Raw genomic sequence first — 10,199 nt, 5'->3', positions numbered from 1 at the left:
TAAGCATCGTCTTTTCCAGTAATGATAGCGTCGTCTTCTCCATCAGTCGTCATCTTCTCCAGCAGTGTCTTCGTCTTCCGTCGTCCTCTCCAACAGCGTGCTTCGTCTAGTGTGCGTCAACGACGTATGTGGCATCATCTACTCGTCAACGATGCCATCTCCTCCGTCTGTGGTTGTCGTCTTCTCCGATCAAGTAAGGACCTAGTTTTTTTTTAAGTTAAGGGTTAATTTTTTGTTTATGTTATCTGTTAATTGTTTTACTCTCTTTCAAAATTTATTCTTGTTAATTTTTTGTTCAATTTTTATTATGTTTTAATTTTTTTTGTTGAAATTCTGAATCATTAGTTCTTGTTGATAATTTATTTGCTCATTTTTTACTCTCTATTTGTGAATTCTTGTGAAATATTAAGATGTATAAAAATTTTGTGTAGTTGATAGTTCTATTATGTGTTTCGCAGTTTTAAAAATGGAAAAAATTAATCCTGTCAGCGACACTGTTGTTGGAAGCTCATCCTCTCCAAATGCAGTCACGGTTGATTTTACATGTTTATTATATTTATAAGATTTTTAAGATAAAAATTTCATTTTTTTATGAATTTTTGTTTTATCGGGTACCCAATTATCCTAACCGAACTCATCCGTTCTTAATCGGTTTAGTTTGGTTCGAGTATATATATAAAAAAAATGTAAATTCGACCCAATCCAAACCAATTATAATTCAATTGGTTCGATTCTAATTTTACTTTAAATTTGAATTAACCCGATGTGTAAACATCCTATTCATGGTGTAATGTGCTCCCCACTAAATGACAAATTTCTAAAGAATAATCCACAAACTTTCAAATCAGATCGCCTAGAATGATACATATGTTGCGCATCCTCGCGCATTTTTATTACCCACTTCCGGAAGTGTACAAGTTATATATAAAAAGACAAAGGTTTTACTTATGGGAGACAAATTATCGTACTAACTAGGGGTGTTCAAAGTTGATTCGAACCGAACTAAATCGACCAACCAAACTAAAAACACTAAAAATCGAATAAACTAAAAACCAAAAAAACCAAAAAAAAAAAATTATATTTTGCTGTTTTTATTGCGGTTCGATTTGATTTCGATTCTGACAATGAAAATTCCAACCGAACCGATGAGGTTAAAAAAATCCTAAAAAAACCAAGCCCCCCTCGGCCCCTCCCATTCCCATACCCCCAAATGAACGTGAGTACGTGACCTAACCTAACCCCCAAACGAACCCCCACATTCCACCCCCCAAATGAAACCTAGCTGCTACCTTCTCAGCTCTCACTGCCTCGCTCTCTACACCTCCCAGTGCCGGCAAGAGACCCTTCCTCCCACCACCTCGCAGCGCCGCCAAAGCCTTCCTCCCAGCGCCGCTGAATCTTTCCTGCCACTGTTCCCAGGACCTCCTCACGGACAAAGTAGCCCAGCACACAGCCAGTCACAACCAGCGCCCAACAGCCGAGAACCACCCTCGCAACTCGCAAGTCGCACCAGCACCACCTACTCACCCAGCACCACCATCGCAAGTCGCACCCAGCAGCACCCTCGCAAGTCGCAAGTTGCACAGCACCACGCCACCACCCAGTAGTGTTTCTGGCCACCCACAACACAACACCTCCCACCCAGCCACCGATTCAAGTCAAATAATGGAGCCTGAGCCACCGAGTCAGCTATGTAATTGGACTAAAATTGTTGTTCTATTTGTTGTTCATTTTTCAATTGCTGTTCTGTTGAATCGTTAAAACTGCTTCTGGGTTGTTCATACTGAAATTGCTGTTCATACTGAATTACTGAAATTGCTTATGGGTTGTTCATACCGAATTACTGAAATTGTTGTTCTGTTTGTTGTTCATACTGAAATTGCTGTTCTATTTGTTATTATTCGATAATATCCGAAAACTTGATCTGAAACTGCTTCTGGTTTATTATTATTAGTTATTTTGGAAAAATAAAAAATTACTTTTGAACTAATTTAGTATGATTTATTACTTTTGTTTCCAATTCTATATATATGGGGAATTGGTTTGTTAGCAGCAGGACAAAATAGCACAATTATAGGAACATATGCAGGATAATTCATAACTGAAGGGTTTTTGAAACTAAATATAAAGAAATGGTTAAAGTCACTGATTACTAGAAGTTGTGCTATTATTCCAACAATGATAGCTGCTATAGTTTTTAATACATCAGAGAGTTCATTGCACTCATTCCACTGCTTACATTGGTGTCTAAAGAAGAGGTCATGGGAACTTTTAGAATAGGCTCTGTTGTAGAGGTAAGCTTTGTTTGCATTCTAACTTTTATAGAATTGATTTTGATCTATACTGATTATGTTTTGATAATTCGTCTAAAAGTGATTTTTTCTTTTGAAAAATAAATGATTCTAAATATATCATGTCATATGAATATAAAAAATCAGTCACCAATTAAATCACTTTATTTGTGTTTGTCGATTTCAATGTTATGATTTTGTGAAATAGTATGGTAGTGCTTTTTTAATTGGTTTGGTTTGGTTTGGTTCGATTCGAATGACTTCGATAAAAAAATCGAACCAAATCGAACTGTAATTTAATTAGACGATCGGATCGGATGATTTTTCTCTCAAAAATCGAACCAAACCGCACCGCAAACACTCCTAGTACTAACATTGTGCTTACTTGCTTAGCCTACGTACCTGGTCTAAAAATCTAGCAATAACTAATAATTATGAGGAAAAAAATTAAAATTGTTCTCATAATAACAAAATTTTTTAAGAAATAGTATTAATAATTCTTTTATAATTATTTGTCATTAATTACTTGACTTGTGATTATCAAATCAACATTTTCTAATATCAAGAGTTATATATTTAAACAACTTTACATAAATCAGTTGTGTTTAAGAAGTGAGGTGCTCGTCGGGCTGATCAACCCTCGAATATTCATAAGTTTTGTCCTATAGAATTCTCATAAAGATTAAATTAGTTACTATACTATGAGTATATAAAAAAATAGTTATTTGTATAAATATATATAAATATAATTTGATAATTAATTTTCAGTGTGTACATAAAAGTTTTGTTGGCCTTGACGCCCTTGTTATATAACTTCCAATTGACGATTATACTAAATACTGTTAAATAAACGAAGCGATCATTAATTAGTAGGAAATGCAACTTTGAACGTGCCACTTTTTGCGTCGTAATCATATACTGTACTTTCTTTAAAAGTAGGTAACTATATATGCTAGAACGTAGGAGAAACACATGATTCATCATTTGCATTTAGGTGACCAAAAATTTTGGGGAAATTAAGAACTGAGGACCAGAAAACAAGAATGCCCCAAAACCACAAACAAATATATGTATCAATGTCCCTACTACAATTACGCCTCAGTGCAACCTAACTTGAAGCACACTCAGCTAACAAATCGAAGAGATTCCTTGAAGTAGGTTTTAACACCCTTGATTTCGCTTCCACCGATCCACCAATGTTAGAATAGTACATTAAAATAAAATTTTCGAATAAATTACCATTTGTACCCATAAAAGATACAGATACTAACAAATGTATCTATATAAGAATAAAACGACAATTATAACCACGAAATTCCGTGTGCCAAGAGTACCCAGACGTTGGTTACACAGTTGGTCCGTTAGGGTATTTTTGGCACACAAAAATTATCTTCCGTTGATACAATTGTTGTTTTATTCTTATATGGATACATTTATCAGCGTTTGTATTTTTCATGTATACAAATGGTAATTTATTCTAAAATTTTCTATGTTTACTAGCTGCCCTCATCATGATCATTAATATTAAACAATTAAAAGTACTCATTCATGGGACAGTTTCGGATCATATATTATGATTATTATGAGTGGACGTGCCATGAATCCATTTAAAAAAAATTAATATGCAGTGAAAACTTTGATTAAAATATCGAAAACTCATGAATTCACTCTTTCCATTTATCAGTTCTAAAAAAATAGTTAACTACTAAACTTTATATTTTAATAATTTTAGCTGTCAATGCCAATCATAAAATAAACACAAATAACTAAAACTAGTTGTGAAGCCCTAATATTTTCACAATACTTCAAAAATTTTCTTATGCATTGATCCAATATGAAAAGTCTGTATCATGTTAAAGCTTGGTCACATGTATACATGGCCTCAAAATTTAAAAGAGAGCTCTATTGTGAGTTGTGACAATGGCACGTCATTCAGAATAAAACGTTACACCGACCAACGGATAAACAAGTTCAGCATTCTTGGATAAGGTGGTATTTTTATTTATTTAAAAAAAAAGTGTTTTGTAATTTACTAATTTAGTTTGACGTGCTCAAATAAAGTTCTTGGAATAATGCTAATTTTGTATTACAGTTTTTATAGCTGACATGTATATTGATTTATTATTGTCCATTGATATTCTCCATCAATCAAGCAAACCAAATATTATTACACTTCTTAATATATTTATACACTCTTTATACCTAATAATCCACTCAATCCTTGTACATTACTTGGAGGAGAGAATACAAGAAATTGAAAAATGAACTCCATCAGAATTGAATATTTAAATGAGGAGAAAAAAATCTAAATCAGCCTCTACAATTATCTCGAAAGACAACAAGAAAAAATTCAACCCGATTCCTGACAATTACCTCGAAAGAACAACTAGGTCTCTGTGCAAAAAAAAAATCAATGTTATTTTTTTTGGCACAGAAACTAATTAGTTCCAAAAAAAATTATCAGATACCGAATTTGATGTTTTTTTTCTTGAAAACCTCGTTGTCCTTTCGAGATAATTGTCAGGGCCGGATGGGTATTCACTCTTTAATGAGTAATAAGGTTGGATTACCAAGGACTTGAATGAATAATAATAATATAATTTCAATATAGAGATGGGTGACCAAACAACCTATTAAGCATTAGAAATAAGGTGTTGTTGCTTGCTTGTGGTCCACCATGTTTTGAATTTATATATACACTATACACCAGTGTTTAACTAATCATCCTTCAATTTTCTTCAAAACCATAATGCTTAATTATTATCGTATTGTCAATGTGTATTTGTGGTAGGTTCATTTTCAATAGGAGTAGTAGCAAACGTGAAGTTCATTTGCAATGAATTGTGTATTATTGTAATTTAAAAGCAATAAATAAGATTTGGTGAGGATTGGATTCATAGCTAAACATTAATTCAGTGTAGTAATGATTGAAGATTAGATTGAATCAGAATAAAAAGTGGATGGTGTTAAGTGTTAAGAAAATCAATTGATGATGGGTTTTGGTATGTGATGGGGTCAGGTCTAAGGGGTTTTGATATAATAATTTGTGTGTCGGCAGGAAGATGAATGAAGATGACAAGGAGAACCTTTGAATAGCCCAACTCACCAAGCACAAATCAAACATTAAAGTGTAAGATCAAACAAAGCACCTGCTGCAATGTCCACTACACCTAATAGAATAAAATATTAAAGGAGAAAGTTAAAATATAAAACACCCACCGTGGGGCTCGAACCCACGACCACAAGGTTAAGAGCCTTGCGCTCTACCAACTGAGCTAGACGGGCAGATGCTTATTTATTTAAATATTTAAAAAATGTACCAAATTGTGAAACATATTAGAAAAATATTTTATAATCAAATTTCAATGTAATTTTTGCAAACTAATATAATTTTAAAGAGCTAAAATATATTGTAACTCGTTTGATGAGAAAAGAGTCACAAAGGTGACTTTGATGTGTTATAGACAAAAACCCTGAAGTTACTATTTATATTTGAGTTGGATACTTGTTACATTCTAACATCATAGTATATCTAATTTTATTCTCATTTAATTCTAAATTAAGAGTAATAATGACTTATTCAATTCAGCATTTATGACAATAAATAAGATCATTGTTATATAAGTTATTTAATGTGAAATAACTTAATTTAATATTATAATTAATATATGTATTATCCATAAATAGATCTAACATAGAATTGATTTGATTTGTAAATCAATTAATTTATATGAAATTAGAAAAAAATGAGAATTGACTTGAGTTAGAAATCTCATGAGTTTATTTTATTTGTCATTTCAATTTCTCTAAATATTATTTTTTATAGAATTTGGTTGTAATTGAATTTGATTAATTTAAATTTAAAAAATAAAGAGAATAATTTGTTCTTTAGACACTAATTTAAAGAGAGAGTTTAGGCTGTGTTTGTTTATAGAGACAGGACACTGAGACAGGGATACAGAGACACAAAATCGCATTTGATAGAAGAGACATGGACAGAGACAATGTGTCTAGCGACACTGAATTAGTATATTTTGTGTCCATCTTGACAGGAAGGACACAGAAACACTAACGAAGGACACAGAAACACTAACAAATGACACAATTTATTTTTTATTTTTTTTCATTATTCTTATTGATTTTTTATAATTATATTTTTTATTATTATATTTTTTATCTTAAATTTTTTGAATGAAAAAAAATAAGAATAAATTGAATTTTCATAATTTATTTTAATTTATCACTAAATAAAATACAAGAATATTTTGTTTTATTCTATTCTCATCCTATCTGTTCTGTTCTCAGAAACAAACGCAGTCTTAGAGACTAAGAAGGTGGTGGTGATCAGACAAAATTAAAGCACATGGTGGTTTGACAATGATAATGGATTGTTATGAAATTATTAGAGAATACGTAATAAAAATAAAATATTTTAAACTTAAATAATCAATTTAATTGTTACTCATTTCAAACATAAAAAATTATTTTTAATTGAATCAATTATTATTTTATAGTTTATTTTAAACATAATAATTAATACAAAATTCAACTAATAAATTCCAAATTTTTTTTTCTAAACACATCGATATAGTTTTTATGGTATTTTATAAGAAAGGTTAGTGCCATCTTTCATGTAATATACAAAATGACCATATTTCATTTTATAAAATATAAATTTATTGAGTACTTATAGTGTCATCTAAATGTTAGAGCAGGTTAATATAAAATAATTTTTATTCCTTATAAAAAAATAAAATAAGGAAAAACCCTAATTACTTTACGGCATTTATCCTTTCAAACACAAACTATACGTACAGTACAACTAGTATTTTTATTTTTTATTTTTTGGGAAACTTACAACTAGTATTGTTATTCAACTTGTTATTGTTTACTATAGGAAAAATTAACCCTAATAAGAATCACTAGCAAGAGTTAATTATTCAAAAAGATTAATTACATCGAAATTATTTAAAAAATTATATTTAAATAAAATTTAAAGAAAAAAAATTAAATTATTATTTTAAATAAATAATAATATTTAAAATTTTTTAGCTTTTTACAGTCATTCAATTTGACAGGATAAAGACTAATTTATTATAGATTTAAATTTTATTTAAGTATTTGTTACTGATCAATAAATTATTACATGCACAATAATACTCTAAATTAATCTTTAACATTAAATGAGTATTTTTAAAATCTTAAATTTCTAAATTTAATAACACTAAATTTTATATTATTCTTTTATTAATGCGGTAATATTTCAGGTATTACTCCTCGAACACTATCAATACTATTATTTATGAGATTTATTCTAACCATTGTTATTATAATTTAGTCACGAATACTTAAAAATAGACCATTAACAGGATTTAGTTGTGAGTAAAGATGGAAGTGGACCGGACTATTCGGCGGGAGTTCATAGTTCAATTCGTTTTAGATTTGGTTTGACTCGACTTATTTTATTAAACAGATTATGTTAGACTTTTTAAAAAGTCTATTAGTTAAAAAAATCTACAAAATTCGTTAGATTTATTCGTTAAAATATTTTTTTGTAAAAATAAATTATTTTTAGTTTCATTTATATTAAACACAAAACAAAATAAAAAAAGTATCAATAATTAAGATTAGTTAATATTGTAACTTTTTTGTTAAAAAAAATTATGAATTGTAATATGATTGTGATATGTAACTAATAATTAATATATAAAGAATAAATTACCATTTGTACCCACGAAAGTTGAAAACGCTGACATATCTACCCATAGAAAAAAGAAATTACCATTTGTGCCCATAAAAAATTGTTTTTACAGGCAAAATTATCCAAACCCTAAAAAATTATCTAAAATCCCTAAATTACCCTCCTCTCCACACTATCATCTCCTTCCTCCCTCCTCTCTCTCTCTCTCAATGTTCACAGCCACCTCCCTCCTCTCTCTCTCTCAATGTTCACAGCCACTCAATCTCAGCATCAACCACAAACTACCGTCTCACCCTTCTCATCATCGTTCACCCTTCTCCGCTAGCAACGTCGCGGACCTCCGCCAGCCCAAGAGCACCGCGCCAGCTTCTCCTCGCCACCATCACCATCGGCCTCAAATCAGAGCCTACCGCGTTAGAGACCCTTGTCAGTGACCACCCCTCCTTCTCTCTTTCCCTGTCTCGGTCTTGCCGACCAGAGGACCTTCGCTCCCACTCCGCCCCTGTTTCGCCGTCGCTAGCAACCCTAGAGCCGCAGTGCCCCCTTCTCCTCTTTTCACCGCCGACCACCCTCACCTACCGGGACTACCTTCTCCTCATCACCGAACCAGTGCCCCTGATGGGCCACTGCGCCAGCCGCCGCCACCGCGGTCCCCTTTGCGAACCAAAATCGCGGTGAGCTCTCTCTCTCTCTTTCTGTCTCTTTCACCATTTTTCTTTTCCCCCAGAAAAAGTGAATCCAAATTAATACATGAGGCTTCTGTGTTTAATTGTTCAGATTTGATCCTCTCTCCTCACTCTCTTCTCACCTTGGATCTGTGTTCTTGTTTGCCCTATTTCTATTAGCTTTCTCCATGACACCCTTTTCAATGTTTTGTTCTCTCAAACAGCTTCAGATTCAGCTGAAACCAAGATCCAATTTTGACTCTCACCCATCGTCATCCATTTCAAATTCCTCTCTGGGTTGATTTTGATTCCTCCAAAGGTGAAGGTTATGGTGATGAAGGAGTGACAATGAAGTGGTTTGTGGCAGAGGTGGTTTGTGGCAGAGAAATGGAGGTTAGATCAGAGAGTGTTCATGTGACCAAAGAGAGAGATGGGGGATGATGGTAGCAGTGGTAATGATAAGGGTATTTTGGGGTTTTTAGATAATTTTTTAGTGTTTGGTGCGAAATTCATGTTTTATGGGTACAAATGGTAATTTCTTTTTTCTATGGGTAGATATGTCAGCGTTTTCAACTTTCGTGGGTACAAATGGTAGTTTACTCATATATAAATAAATTATTCTTTACAAATTATGAATTATAAATTTTAAAATATATTTATTGTCAATTTAATTTTTTTAAGTGTATTATTTTGAGTTTTAATATTTATTGTCTTTGGATGAGGAGCTCCTGAGATACAGATTCACAAAGAACATTTGGAAAGGCCTAGTTCCACCTCGAGTGGAGTTGTTCACTTGGTTTGTATTGGTAGGTCGAGTAAATACAAAAGATCAGCTAAGTAGGCTGGACTGCTACAACAAAATAATAATTTGTGCGTGTTGTGTAACAACGAAGTAGAAAATATTCAACACTTATTTGTTACTTGTGAGTACTCTTGGCAGGTGTGGTGTGCTTGGATTTCAGAGTTTGGACAGACGTGAATTGTACCTGGTACCTTGAAAGAACACTTTGAGAGCTGGAGGTCCATGCCGCTGAGTAAAGAGCTACGCAAAAGTGTTGGCTACTTGGTTTCTTCTCAACTATATGGAATATTTGGTTACAATAGAATCGTGTCATTTTCCAGAGAAAGACAACAGAAATTGTAGATTGTGTAGCTCAAACTTTTTCATATGCTGAGGAGTGGTGTTGTAAATAGTTCATGTTATTGATGGCTATACCAGAGATGACGTAGAAATTATTTTATTTTACTTTTGTTTGTTTGCTCCACTTGAATGTTGAACTCTCTCTTCAACAAAAAATTAACGAAATACGCTTTTTAAATAGATTCGTAAACTTGTCGAATTTTAAATAGGTAAAGTTCTAGTTTAATAAAAAGGCCTATAAAAAAATAATAGACATAAATTTAAATCAACTATTTATAATATGAGTAAGACTCGTTAAAATTAAAATTCCACTCGACTTAACTCATTTTCACACTTAATTGGGAGAGAAAAAGAGAGATTTCCGTCTGGTTGCGGAGTTGCAGAATTGAGCTTTTGTGTGA

At 32.1% G+C, this 10,199-nt stretch overlaps 1 non-coding gene across 1 annotated transcript; it reads right to left on the bottom strand.

Moving 5' to 3' along the window:
* Positions 1-5,503: 5,503 nt before the first annotated feature.
* Positions 5,504-5,576, bottom strand: TRNAK-CUU (transfer RNA lysine (anticodon CUU)). The gene has a single exon. It is a non-coding gene; the product is annotated as a tRNA-Lys (tRNA).
* Positions 5,577-10,199: the final 4,623 nt, after the last annotated feature.

The sequence above is a fragment of the Arachis hypogaea genome, chromosome 17 (genome assembly GCF_003086295.3).
Source record: "Arachis hypogaea cultivar Tifrunner chromosome 17, arahy.Tifrunner.gnm2.J5K5, whole genome shotgun sequence".
Taxonomy (NCBI): Eukaryota; Viridiplantae; Streptophyta; class Magnoliopsida; order Fabales; family Fabaceae; genus Arachis; species Arachis hypogaea.
This window is presented reverse-complemented; position numbering and strand designations above follow the sequence as displayed.